The 9,696-nt window shown below is 53.3% G+C and overlaps 1 protein-coding gene across 2 annotated transcripts in view; it reads left to right on the top strand.

The window, feature by feature from the left end:
• Window positions 1-482: 482 nt before the first annotated feature.
• The window catches only part of Plekhg3 (pleckstrin homology domain containing, family G (with RhoGef domain) member 3), a 39,916-nt gene continuing 30,702 nt past the window's right edge, over window positions 483-9,696 (top strand). Inside the window, exon 1 of one of the 2 annotated variants that reach the window (XM_013521963.1) lies at window positions 483-564. The gene's annotated coding sequence lies outside the window, so the exon portion shown is untranslated. Of the gene's footprint in view, window positions 565-4,547; window positions 4,707-9,696 lie in introns of those variants that run through there. The other variant, XM_013521960.1, reaches the window with a different exon arrangement.

Below are 9,696 nucleotides of genomic sequence, written 5' to 3'. Positions count from 1 at the left end.
GCGCCGGGCCCGGCCCTCCCGCGGCCCCCTTTGCGTCCCCTGGGGGGAGGACCCGCGGCGACCGAGGTGGCCCGGGGCTGTGGGTTCCCCCCTGGGCGACCGTCCGGCAGCGGCGAGGGCGCGGAGCGTGGGTCCCAGAGACGTTTGCTGCCCGGGGTCCTCCCACCCCGAGACAGAAAGAGGGGCCGCCCCGGGGCTCGGGCTGGGACCCGGGAAGCCCGCGAGGCTGCGCGCGCCCTTCCCCTTGGGCGCCGGGAGCCGGCTCTGGCCGGCGGCCGTAGCCCCTTCGGGAAAGCCTGAGGCTCGCGTCCCGGGGGCCAGGAGCTGCCCGCTGCCTGTTCCGCGTCGGTGCCGCCCGGTGCTCGCTCTTGGGACTGCCGGTGCCGCTTGCAGGCGGGACGAGAGGAGGTGCCCGAACCCCGGAGCGCGGGAAGCTCAGAGCCGCCGGCGGCGCGGACCGTGTGCGCTCGCCCATGCCCCAGAGCGGCTGATTTGCAGCCCAGTCTCCGGGCGGAGAAGCCCGGGCACGGCGTCCAATCTGGAAAATTTGGAGATGTTGTCTAGGTAGCTACTTCGGTTCTTTGGAGCTGCTATCGAAAACAAAAGGTTTCGGGAGCGAGGCGCGTAATGGTTGGAGGCCGGAGAGGTGTGGCGGGGCGGGGTGGGAACCGAGTAGGAGCTTCGTTCTCTGGGGCACTTGCTAAGTTGCCGGCGCATGTTGGGGCTCTGCGCTGCCCCGAGCGGGAGCAGACCGGGGCGTCACCTTCCAGGGCACCCTGGCGGGGGGTGCGCAGTCTCCCCAGGGGCCTCTCCTGCAGCTCCGTCACGTGGCCCTTGCTCGAGACATCCTTAGCGGGGAGAGTAATGACAGTCCCGGGAGGGAGGGGGGCCCTGCTGAGCGCCTGTCCAGCCCCTCCGCCTCTGCTGGGCTGGGGACGCGGTCCCGCGGCCCTAAACCCCAACTCTCCGGCGGAAAAGCTCGAGAGTAAGAGGCCAGAGAAGGCGAATCTTTCAGTCGTGACGCCTCCGGGTGGGTCTGAGCACACACCTGTGTGGCCGACCTCATCTCGCTTTCCTACCTCTGCTGTAGATGCTCCTGCCTCTGCCGCCTCCTCCCTTCCGACGCTTGGGTCCCTGGGGGTGGGGCTGGGAGTTCGGGATGAAGGAAACTCCCAGGCCAGCGCTTTAAGAGCCGCTTTGGAGCTCTTCCGTGGCCTTGATTAGAAGTGGCCAGCAGGGAGGGTGCGAAGCGCCCTGGACCGAGTCCAGCCTGGGTTTTGGCCTTAGTGTTAGTCTCGCTTCTACTACATAGCAGCAAAGACTGATGGAGGTGCTGGGGCTGGAAGGCCCCTCAGAGTAGCCCACCGGTCTACACAGAACGGCGCAAGCCCGGACCCGCGTGCGATTTCACCCTGGGGCCCCCTGAGCCAAAAAGGGAGCGGTCTCACCATTCCTCCCTGTCTGGTCTGTTTTTTCCAAAACGACCTGGCCAGTTCACCTCTTTCTGTATGGAGGAAGTGGGATTACTCGTCTGCTTTTTTAAAAATCGGGGCAGTGGTAAGGGTCAGGTGAAGCCTCACACAGGGTCAGTGTCCCGCACGCTACATAAAAAGAAGAAAAAAGGGCCACACAGTGCTGGGAGGATCTCTGAGGGCTCTGCAGGTTCCTGGGTACTGTATCCCTTGTGTAGCACCGGGGGTCGGTAGGTGCGGGAGCCCGAGGTGGAAGTTTACTCCCTGGCCTGTAGTAGCTCTGCTCCAGAGTAAACACTGGCCTTACCAAATCCATCACTATCCCAGGGTCACAGTGTTTACGCCGCAGCAGGCCAAAGGGCAGGGCTGGGTTCACCAGCGCTGGAGGGGTGAGGGTCTGCCTTCCCTGTCTAGCTCCCCTGCCGCCTCCATCCTGGGCTCACGACCTTGTGAAGGCGCCGGACGGGGAGCTCCAAGCCCTGCAGGCTCTTCTGAAGCCCTTCTCTGTTGTGTTGGGGGTGGGGGAGCCTCTGGGTGACAGGGTGCCGCCTGCCTTTGCAGCTGGACTGAGGGCTGCCTTCAGCATCCGTGCGCCCTCCCCCGCTCCAGGCGGCCTTTCTGGCCCAGGCCACTGCTCTGGGCCCCTCTGGTCAGCTGCGCGTCCCTGTCTGCAGGCCTTTGTTCCAGGGCTGGCTGCAAGTCATCCTGCCCACTGCCCTCCTTCCCCAGCAGAAGCCCTCAGGCTGGGGCCCTGGCAGCTGGAAGTCACCACTGCTACCAGGAAGCTCTTTGGGAGCTCCCAGGGGACCTAGAGACCTTCATTTCCTCTCCTGGGGCTCATCTAGGGCGCCCAGCTGGCCCTGGGCCAGGTTCCCTGTCTTCTCAGCGTTCCGTTCTGCCCCTGAATGAATGGATTATCTGCTATTTCTCCCTACACAGACTCAGACCTCTTAGTTCTATTTTATGTCCTTGTGTTCATTCAGCAATTATTTAGCACTGACTGAGTATGAATGCTAGGTGCTGGGAATTCAGCGGTGAACAAAATACAGTATTCAACAATTATTGACCCTGTGGAGCTGTCAATAAACAAGACAGAGAACACAAAGAGCTTGTTAGTGATAACCAGAAAAATATGATAGGGAAGGCAGATGTGAATTGCCAGGGAGGGAACGACATGACAGTCTGGATGGTGTGGCCAGGAACGTTTCCCTAAGGAAAGGACTTTTGAGCTGATGCCCACAGGAGCTGTTTTGTCAGCCCCGATTTCCCTTCTTTGAAACCCACTTCATCATGCCACTGAAGACTTTAGTCAAAAGCTTTGGAGTCAAGGACACCTGGGTTCAAATCCTAACCCACAGCCCATTGACATGGAGAGAAACTTGTTTGAACCTGTGTTTCTCACTATAAAGTGGAGGTAGTCATCCCGCCTAACGTGGGTGGCATTGTGAGAACGAACAATGAAATAACGCATGTTCACTGTCTGATGCAGCCTGGAGCGGGGTACGAGAGAGAGGCCTTCTCTTAACCAAATTCTGAGGGAGGAACTTGAGATACAAGGAGTGCTCAAAATATACAGTTACTATTTAAATTAAAAACTTGTTACAATGTAAAGCAACGTAAAAGATACATTGCCATTAACCCCCTTCAAAATACTGCCCTGGCTTTGAGCACAGTGATCCCATTGTTCTCGAAGTTTCTGAAGCAGTTCTGGAAGTCCTCTTTCGTAAGTGTCTTTAGCAGGTGTGATTGAAAACTATGGCGAATGCTGCTGCTGAGTGCCGTCCAGTGGAAAGGCAGGCTCCTAAAAGCATGGCAGGGTGTTCTCATCTACTTTACTGAATTTGGCAGCGTGCAATTTCTGCCTCTTCCAAAGTCAAAATGACCATGAAAGGTCAGTGTTTTGATTTATTCAGTGCATCGGGGCCGCCATAACAGTGCAACTATAAACACTCAGAAAAAATGACTTTCAGAACTACTTCAGAAAGCAACAAGGAGGATGGGGAAGTGTTTTTGGAGTGAGGGGGAATATTTTGAGGATGATTCATGGTAATGTGTCTTTTACTGAAATACACTAAAAAATGTTATAGACACTCACTGTAATTTTCAGTCACAGCTCCGTTTCATGCTGGGGCTAAGGACTCTGGGTGGAAACATTTTCCTTTTAAGCATGTAGGAGGCAGAGGGGAAACTTCAAAGACGGTGGACAGAAAATGTGAGTGGATCCCTCCTAGCAGCCAGCCTTGTACCGTAGCCTAGACTGGAGATGGAGGAAGCAGGACTCCCAGATGTGTGCTGGCCCTTACCCTCTGTGGGACAGAGCGGGTGACCCGGGGCAGCCCTGACCTGTCCTTTATCTGGAATTCCCCCGGCTTCCAACCAGCAGGTGAATCATGCCTCTGTCCCTGGCCTCTTCCCTTGGCCCCACAGCTGGGAGGCTGTCCACTCTCCCTCGGCCTTGGGTAGAGAAGTTGTGCTGGGGGGCGTGGTGGAGAGAGAGAGCGGGTCATGTGGTGGAGCTGCTCCTGGAGAGTGCGCAGAGGTGGCAGGAGGGTTCCAGGAAGGCGGTGAAGCAGTCCCACACAGACCTTCCACAGGGGTTCACTAGGGTGCAGAATTAATTTTTGAGACAGTTTCTTACTGTGTTGAACAGGCTGGCCTCGAAGAGATCTCTCCGCTTCAGCCTTCCGAGTAGCTCAGGCTACAGGTGCCTGCTACTGTACTTGGCTCAGTCTCTCTATGCAGTGCAGGCTGGCCTTGAGTTCACTATGTAGCCCACGCTGGCCTCGAACTGTCGGCCATTCTCCTGCGTCTGTCTGCCGAGTGCTGGGATTACAGGCTCAGGCAACAGAATGACCGGTCCAGTGAAAGTTCAGCTTCTAACCAGCTCACCCGATGGGTGTGTTCCTTTCTCAGCTGGAAACACGGGTGTCAAAGGGGTGTAATCTAAACTTCTGTTGTCAGAATTTGCGGTAAGCGGTTTCCTGGGGACCTTGCTCAGCTCAGGAAGTGAGGGATGGGCGGGGAGGGCCAGGCTCAAAGAAGTAGTCATCAGCCACACCGCTCTTTGGAGGACCCACTGCCTCTTGGGGTGGAACCCGGTGTAATCGGACCTCAGAGGAAGTTGCAGAGAGGCCCGCACAGTTTGAAGCAGGCTTAGGACGGTGGGTGGCCTGAAGTGGAGGCAGGGTCCCACCTGTTGTCAGCTGGAGACCTGTCACCAGTATTGCCAGAGTGGTGAGTGCGGTACTGAGGGTGACGACCGGCCCTGTGGGCTACGGCTCGGGCTGTCCAGAGACTCCGGATGGGGTGGTCTCATCCTCCCCAGCTTTTGTCTCACTGGGGTGGGAAAGAAGGTGGTGCTAGGGATGGAGTCCAACCCGGGTGGGCTGCCTGGGATTCGAGCCCAAGGGGGAGGGCAGCTTTGTGTAGCTGTCTTGGTTGGCTTGGGGGCAAGGAGCTGGGGTTGAAGCTGAAGGACTCTGAGTTCATGCTACGCAGACTGTGGTTGAACGCAGAACCTGAGCAAAGTTCTGGGAGGTTCCATGGTAGTTGTGCGCATAGCCTTTTGCAAGACGGGAGGGTCCTAGCCGTTGTTCTGATTATCGCTAGAGTCTGATTGAGCAGAGAGGGAGGCAAGAGGAATGAATGAAGTCTGCTGTGTGACAGAGTGCCAAGAGGAGAGATGGGTTTTGCAGGCACTGGGGGCTCTTAAAATCTCCTCCTTTATACCCTTTCTCACTTTTTTTTTTTTTTTTCTTTTTGAGACAGGGTCTCGCTATGTAGTTCAGGCTGACCTTGAGCTCACTTTGTCGCCCAGGCTGGTCTCGAACTCGCAAAGATCCTCCTGCCTCAGCCTCCCGAGTGCTGGGATTACAGGTGTGTGCCACCAGGCCTGGCATTTCTTGTACTCTCCAGCCTGTGAGACTGTTAACAAAGACTCCTGAGCAATAGATGCAACTCTGTCAGCCATCCTTTCTTTCTTTTTTTGAGACAAGGTCTTGCTATGTAGCCCAGGCTGGCCTTAAACTCCTGGAGGTCCTCCTGCCTCAGCTTCTCGAGTGCTGGGACTACAGGCATGTGCCACCACAGCCAGCCCAGCAAGTACTGTATTTCTTGACAAGAAAAGAGAGAGGGCGTATTCACGTATAACCTCTATCCATCCAGCTCTTTGCTGCATCACTGTGCCTCTTATACAGTAGGAGTCCAGTAAAGACTTGTCAGGCAAAGTGCTACTGTGGAATTAGAGATATTTTCATACTGTCTGCAGACGTTCTGTTCCAGTCTGAAAGTGCCCAACATAGAAGCTTTTAAAAAGTGTTCCTCCAACCTGGAACCTAGCCGCAGCGGGGGCTGCAGTCTTCTGGGTCTGTTGCAGAGTTTGTGCCCACGTGTGTGGGACCAGAGTGGATGGTGGGGTGCACAGTTGCCCGTGGAGATGAGTCCTGCACTGTCCTGTGATGTGGCTCCCACCCTCGTCCCTTAGCGGCCACCAGCAGCCTTGCTTTGTCTGCGCATGGCCGACTGCCCGGCACCAGCGGAGGACATGGTTCGCAGGGAATGGGGCTCCTCAGGTCCGGTTTAGCTTTTATATATAAGCGGTGTCCTCTGTTTCCAAGCCCACAGCCAATAGGAAGCAGCGAATGAAAGGGTAAGGAAACCAGAACAGGGAAGGTTAGGCAGGTGGGTCACAAGTTTGAGTCCTGCTCGGGTGACTTGGTGAAACTGTCTCAAAATAAAAATCAGTGGCTCAGCGACAAGGCCCGGGGTGCAGTCCCAGTGCTGGGGTAGGGGTAAGAAGGAAACTAGAAGGTTGGCTGAGAAGGAAACAGCCAGAGATGCGAGTCCTAGGTGGAGCCAAGTCAGTTGTTCAGGGGGACCAGCCTGGCGCACAACCTTGGGCATCGTGTGTGTGCTAATGGATGCTTGCTGGTAATTGTGACGCTGAGTCATCAAGAAAACTCTAAATTATATTCCCTTGCCTCGGTTTAGGAAAGCAGAGGAGTGTAAGACATATTTTTAAAAGATTTTCCTTCAGGTTGGCTACACTTTTTTTTTTTCCAGTACAGGAATCGAACTCATGACCTTGCGCTTGCCAGGCAGGCGCTGTGCTGCTGAGCTAAATCCCCAGCCCCTAGGTTGGCTACACTTTTAAAAAGGTATTGAGCCTTAGGTAATCTCACCAGTCCTCTCAGCAAGACAGAATGAGCGATGTTACAGCCCCGGAAGGAAACTGAGACCCTGTAAGTCCCGCCAAGGTTGGGTAACTCATCCAGGACCCCTCAGCCGGTAACAGTGGTACCTGGGTGCACGAACTCGACTCTCTCCACAGTTCTGGTCGCAAACCCAATGGGATGAGAACCAAACCAAACTTCCCCAGAGGTCGGCATAGCCATTGCATTTGATTCGGTTTTCAGCCCACTTGATTTGCGACCAGAATTATAGAAAGAATCAAGTTCATGAACTGAGCCACCACTGTACTCAGTAGAGATGCGGTTTGAACTGTGCTTTTTTTCTTTTCTTTATTCCAGTGTGTGGGGTCAAACCAGGGCCTGTGTATACCAGGCCAGAGCTCCAACCACAGAGCCGCACTCCCAGCCTGAGGTCTGACTTCCGAATGACTGGAGCGCTTGCTGTTTAGCCCTGTCCCAGACTGTTTCGGTCTCTGCTGTGTGTGGCATTTTGGATAGCTCTGCGATCACAGGGGTCCTGCCTGCTGAGGTGGTTTGGGTTGCAGCAGAGCTAGATGGGTCAAATCTTAATTCAGCTGGGCTTAGTGGCACACACCTGTAATCCTAGCACTTGGGAGGCTGAGGCAGGAGGATCACTGCAAGTTTGAGGCCAGCCTGGGCTACAAAGTGAGTTCAAGGCCAGCCTGTACTGCATAGTGAAACCCTGTGTCAAAAAGTCAAAAAAAAAAATCTTAATTACATTTCATCCAGGCAGGCTGCCAGCTACCTCAAAGGGAATTGCCTTTGCTGAAACAGGGAGACTGAGGCAGGAGGATCATCACAAGTTCAAAACCATCTTGAATTACATAGGGAGACCCTGTCTCAAGCAAAGAAAGAAAAAAGAAAAACAAAAGAAAAATGGCACTTAGGTTCAGGTGTAAATGAGGACTTTTCATGTCTATTTCCTTCCATGATAAAAAAAAAAATTAAAATAAATATTACATCCTTCAAACTCAAAAGGGAAAATGTACACTGTCTCTCACCTCTGACTGTAAGCCACTCAGCTTCCCATCCTGAGACTTGGTAGAGGTTCTTGTGTGCTTTTTCAGAGGTAATTCTGACTTTTATCCATTTCAACTGCTATTGCCTTTTTCTTTCTTTCATTTTTTTTTGTCCTTTTGAGACAGGGTCTCCCTATGCAGTTCAGGCTGGCCTTGAGCTCACTTTGTAGCCCAGGCTGGTCTCGAACTTACAATGATCCTCCTGCCTCAGCCTCCCGAGTGCTGGGATTACAGGCATGCGCCACCACGCCCGGCCCTTTTCTGCTCTGATTGTATAAACGTCCACGTTAGTATGTTTTCTTGTAAACTGAAGTTTTGCCGCCCACACTTAACGCTTTAAATCCCTGTGGTGCTCAGGCCTGGGTGCAGATGAAAGCTGCACAAGGGGCTTTGTAACAAATGTGCTGATGCCCAAGCCACGCTCCAGGCACCCCGGAAAGTCAGAGTGCCCGGCGGGGCCCGGCGTGGTCACGCAGCACTCCAGGGCACTTCTCTGTGTGGCCGCGGTTGGGAACCGCTCGACCCTGTAAGGTGGAACTGAGTAGCCCATTTCCCAGCATTGGCATTGAATGGGCTATACTTTTCCTACTGTGTCGATACTTTTAATATTTTTCTCTTCCTTATTTCATTGAGATGTATTTCATATATCTTAAAAGTCCCCCATGTGCTGTGTACAGTTCATTGGTGTTTAGTGTGTACGGTATGGTGCAGTCCTCACTGTCTAATTTTAGGACATTTCATCGCTGCCCGAAAGAAGCGGTCATCTCCCTTGCTCCCCATCTTCCAGCCCCAGGCAACTACTAATGTACTTCCTGTCCCTTCAGATTCACCTGTTCTGGACATTTCATATAAATGGAGTCATGCCGGGCGTGGTGGGGCAGGCCTGTAATCCCAGTACTCAGGAGGCTGAGGCAGGAGCATCTTGGCGAGTTCGAGACCAGCCGCTCAAGGCCAACCTGAACTGTGTGGTGAGACCCTGTCTCAAAAGGACCAAAAAAAAAAAAAGAGTCATATATTGTAGGGTTTGTTGTGATTGCTTCTTTCATTTAGCCTAATGGTTTCAGACTTTAGCTCTCCTGTAGCATGTTGTGAAAGTACTTTGTTCCCACCTCCCCTCCCCTCCCCTTTCCTCCCCTACCCTCCCCCTTCTCCCACCTCTTCCTCTTCCAAGAAAAATGTTTCAGACAGCTTCAGTGGTATTTGTACTACACAGGAGGCTGGTTGAAGCAGTTTCATTCTAAACCTGTATTGATGTGTAAATTAGATTTGATTTGGGAACCCTTAACTTCTGCTAAAGTGGTTTTTTTGGGGGGTTCCGGGACTCGAACTCAGGGCCTCACGCCTACCAGGCAGGTGCTGTGCCACTGAGCTACATCCCCGGCCCTAAAATCTTGATACAATCCAACATCACACCTACTTTTACGTTATTGTAGACCTTATATTAGTACCAGAGGTTAAATTTTTATTACCACAAGATGAGACAAGTCTTACAGCTACCTACTAAGGTAATGAACTGTGAAATTCATTCCCTAGTATTGCTGTGAAAATGTATCCCTAGGTTGTTAAGAGGAATTCCAGCTGCATCCAGATTTTATTTTCCTCAGATTCTTCTGTCATCGCCACTGTTGGCTTGATCACCAGTCCTCTTCTTGTCTGACCCTCAACCAATTAAATGCCAGTGCTTCTCAGCTCTGTGATGAGGGGCAGTTTTGTCCCACTTCTGTGCATGCAGGCTTAGTGGGAACGGTTCTGTGCCCGTCAGTCTGATAGCACTAACTGGGGATGGAGATCCTGTGTTGACCGTAGGCATTGGTTCTTGGACAGCTTCTGGGCCTTCTCTGCCTTCTTATCACCGGCAGTGCCTATGCCTAGAAAGCATTTAAGTAGAAACCAGGAAACTTCTAATTCTGAGGCCTTGTCAGGTAAAGCTCCACCTGACCCGTGTACCTGCGCTACCGTTCCGTCAGGTTGGAGCAGAGTGGAGTCGACTTCTTG

Source organism: Chinchilla lanigera, unplaced genomic scaffold (assembly GCF_000276665.1).
Source record: "Chinchilla lanigera isolate Chin_1 unplaced genomic scaffold, ChiLan1.0 scaffold00065, whole genome shotgun sequence".
Lineage (NCBI taxonomy): Eukaryota > Metazoa > Chordata > Mammalia > Rodentia > Chinchillidae > Chinchilla > Chinchilla lanigera.
The sequence above is the reverse complement of the archived record's forward strand: the minus strand, read 5'-3'. Positions and strand labels throughout refer to the sequence as shown.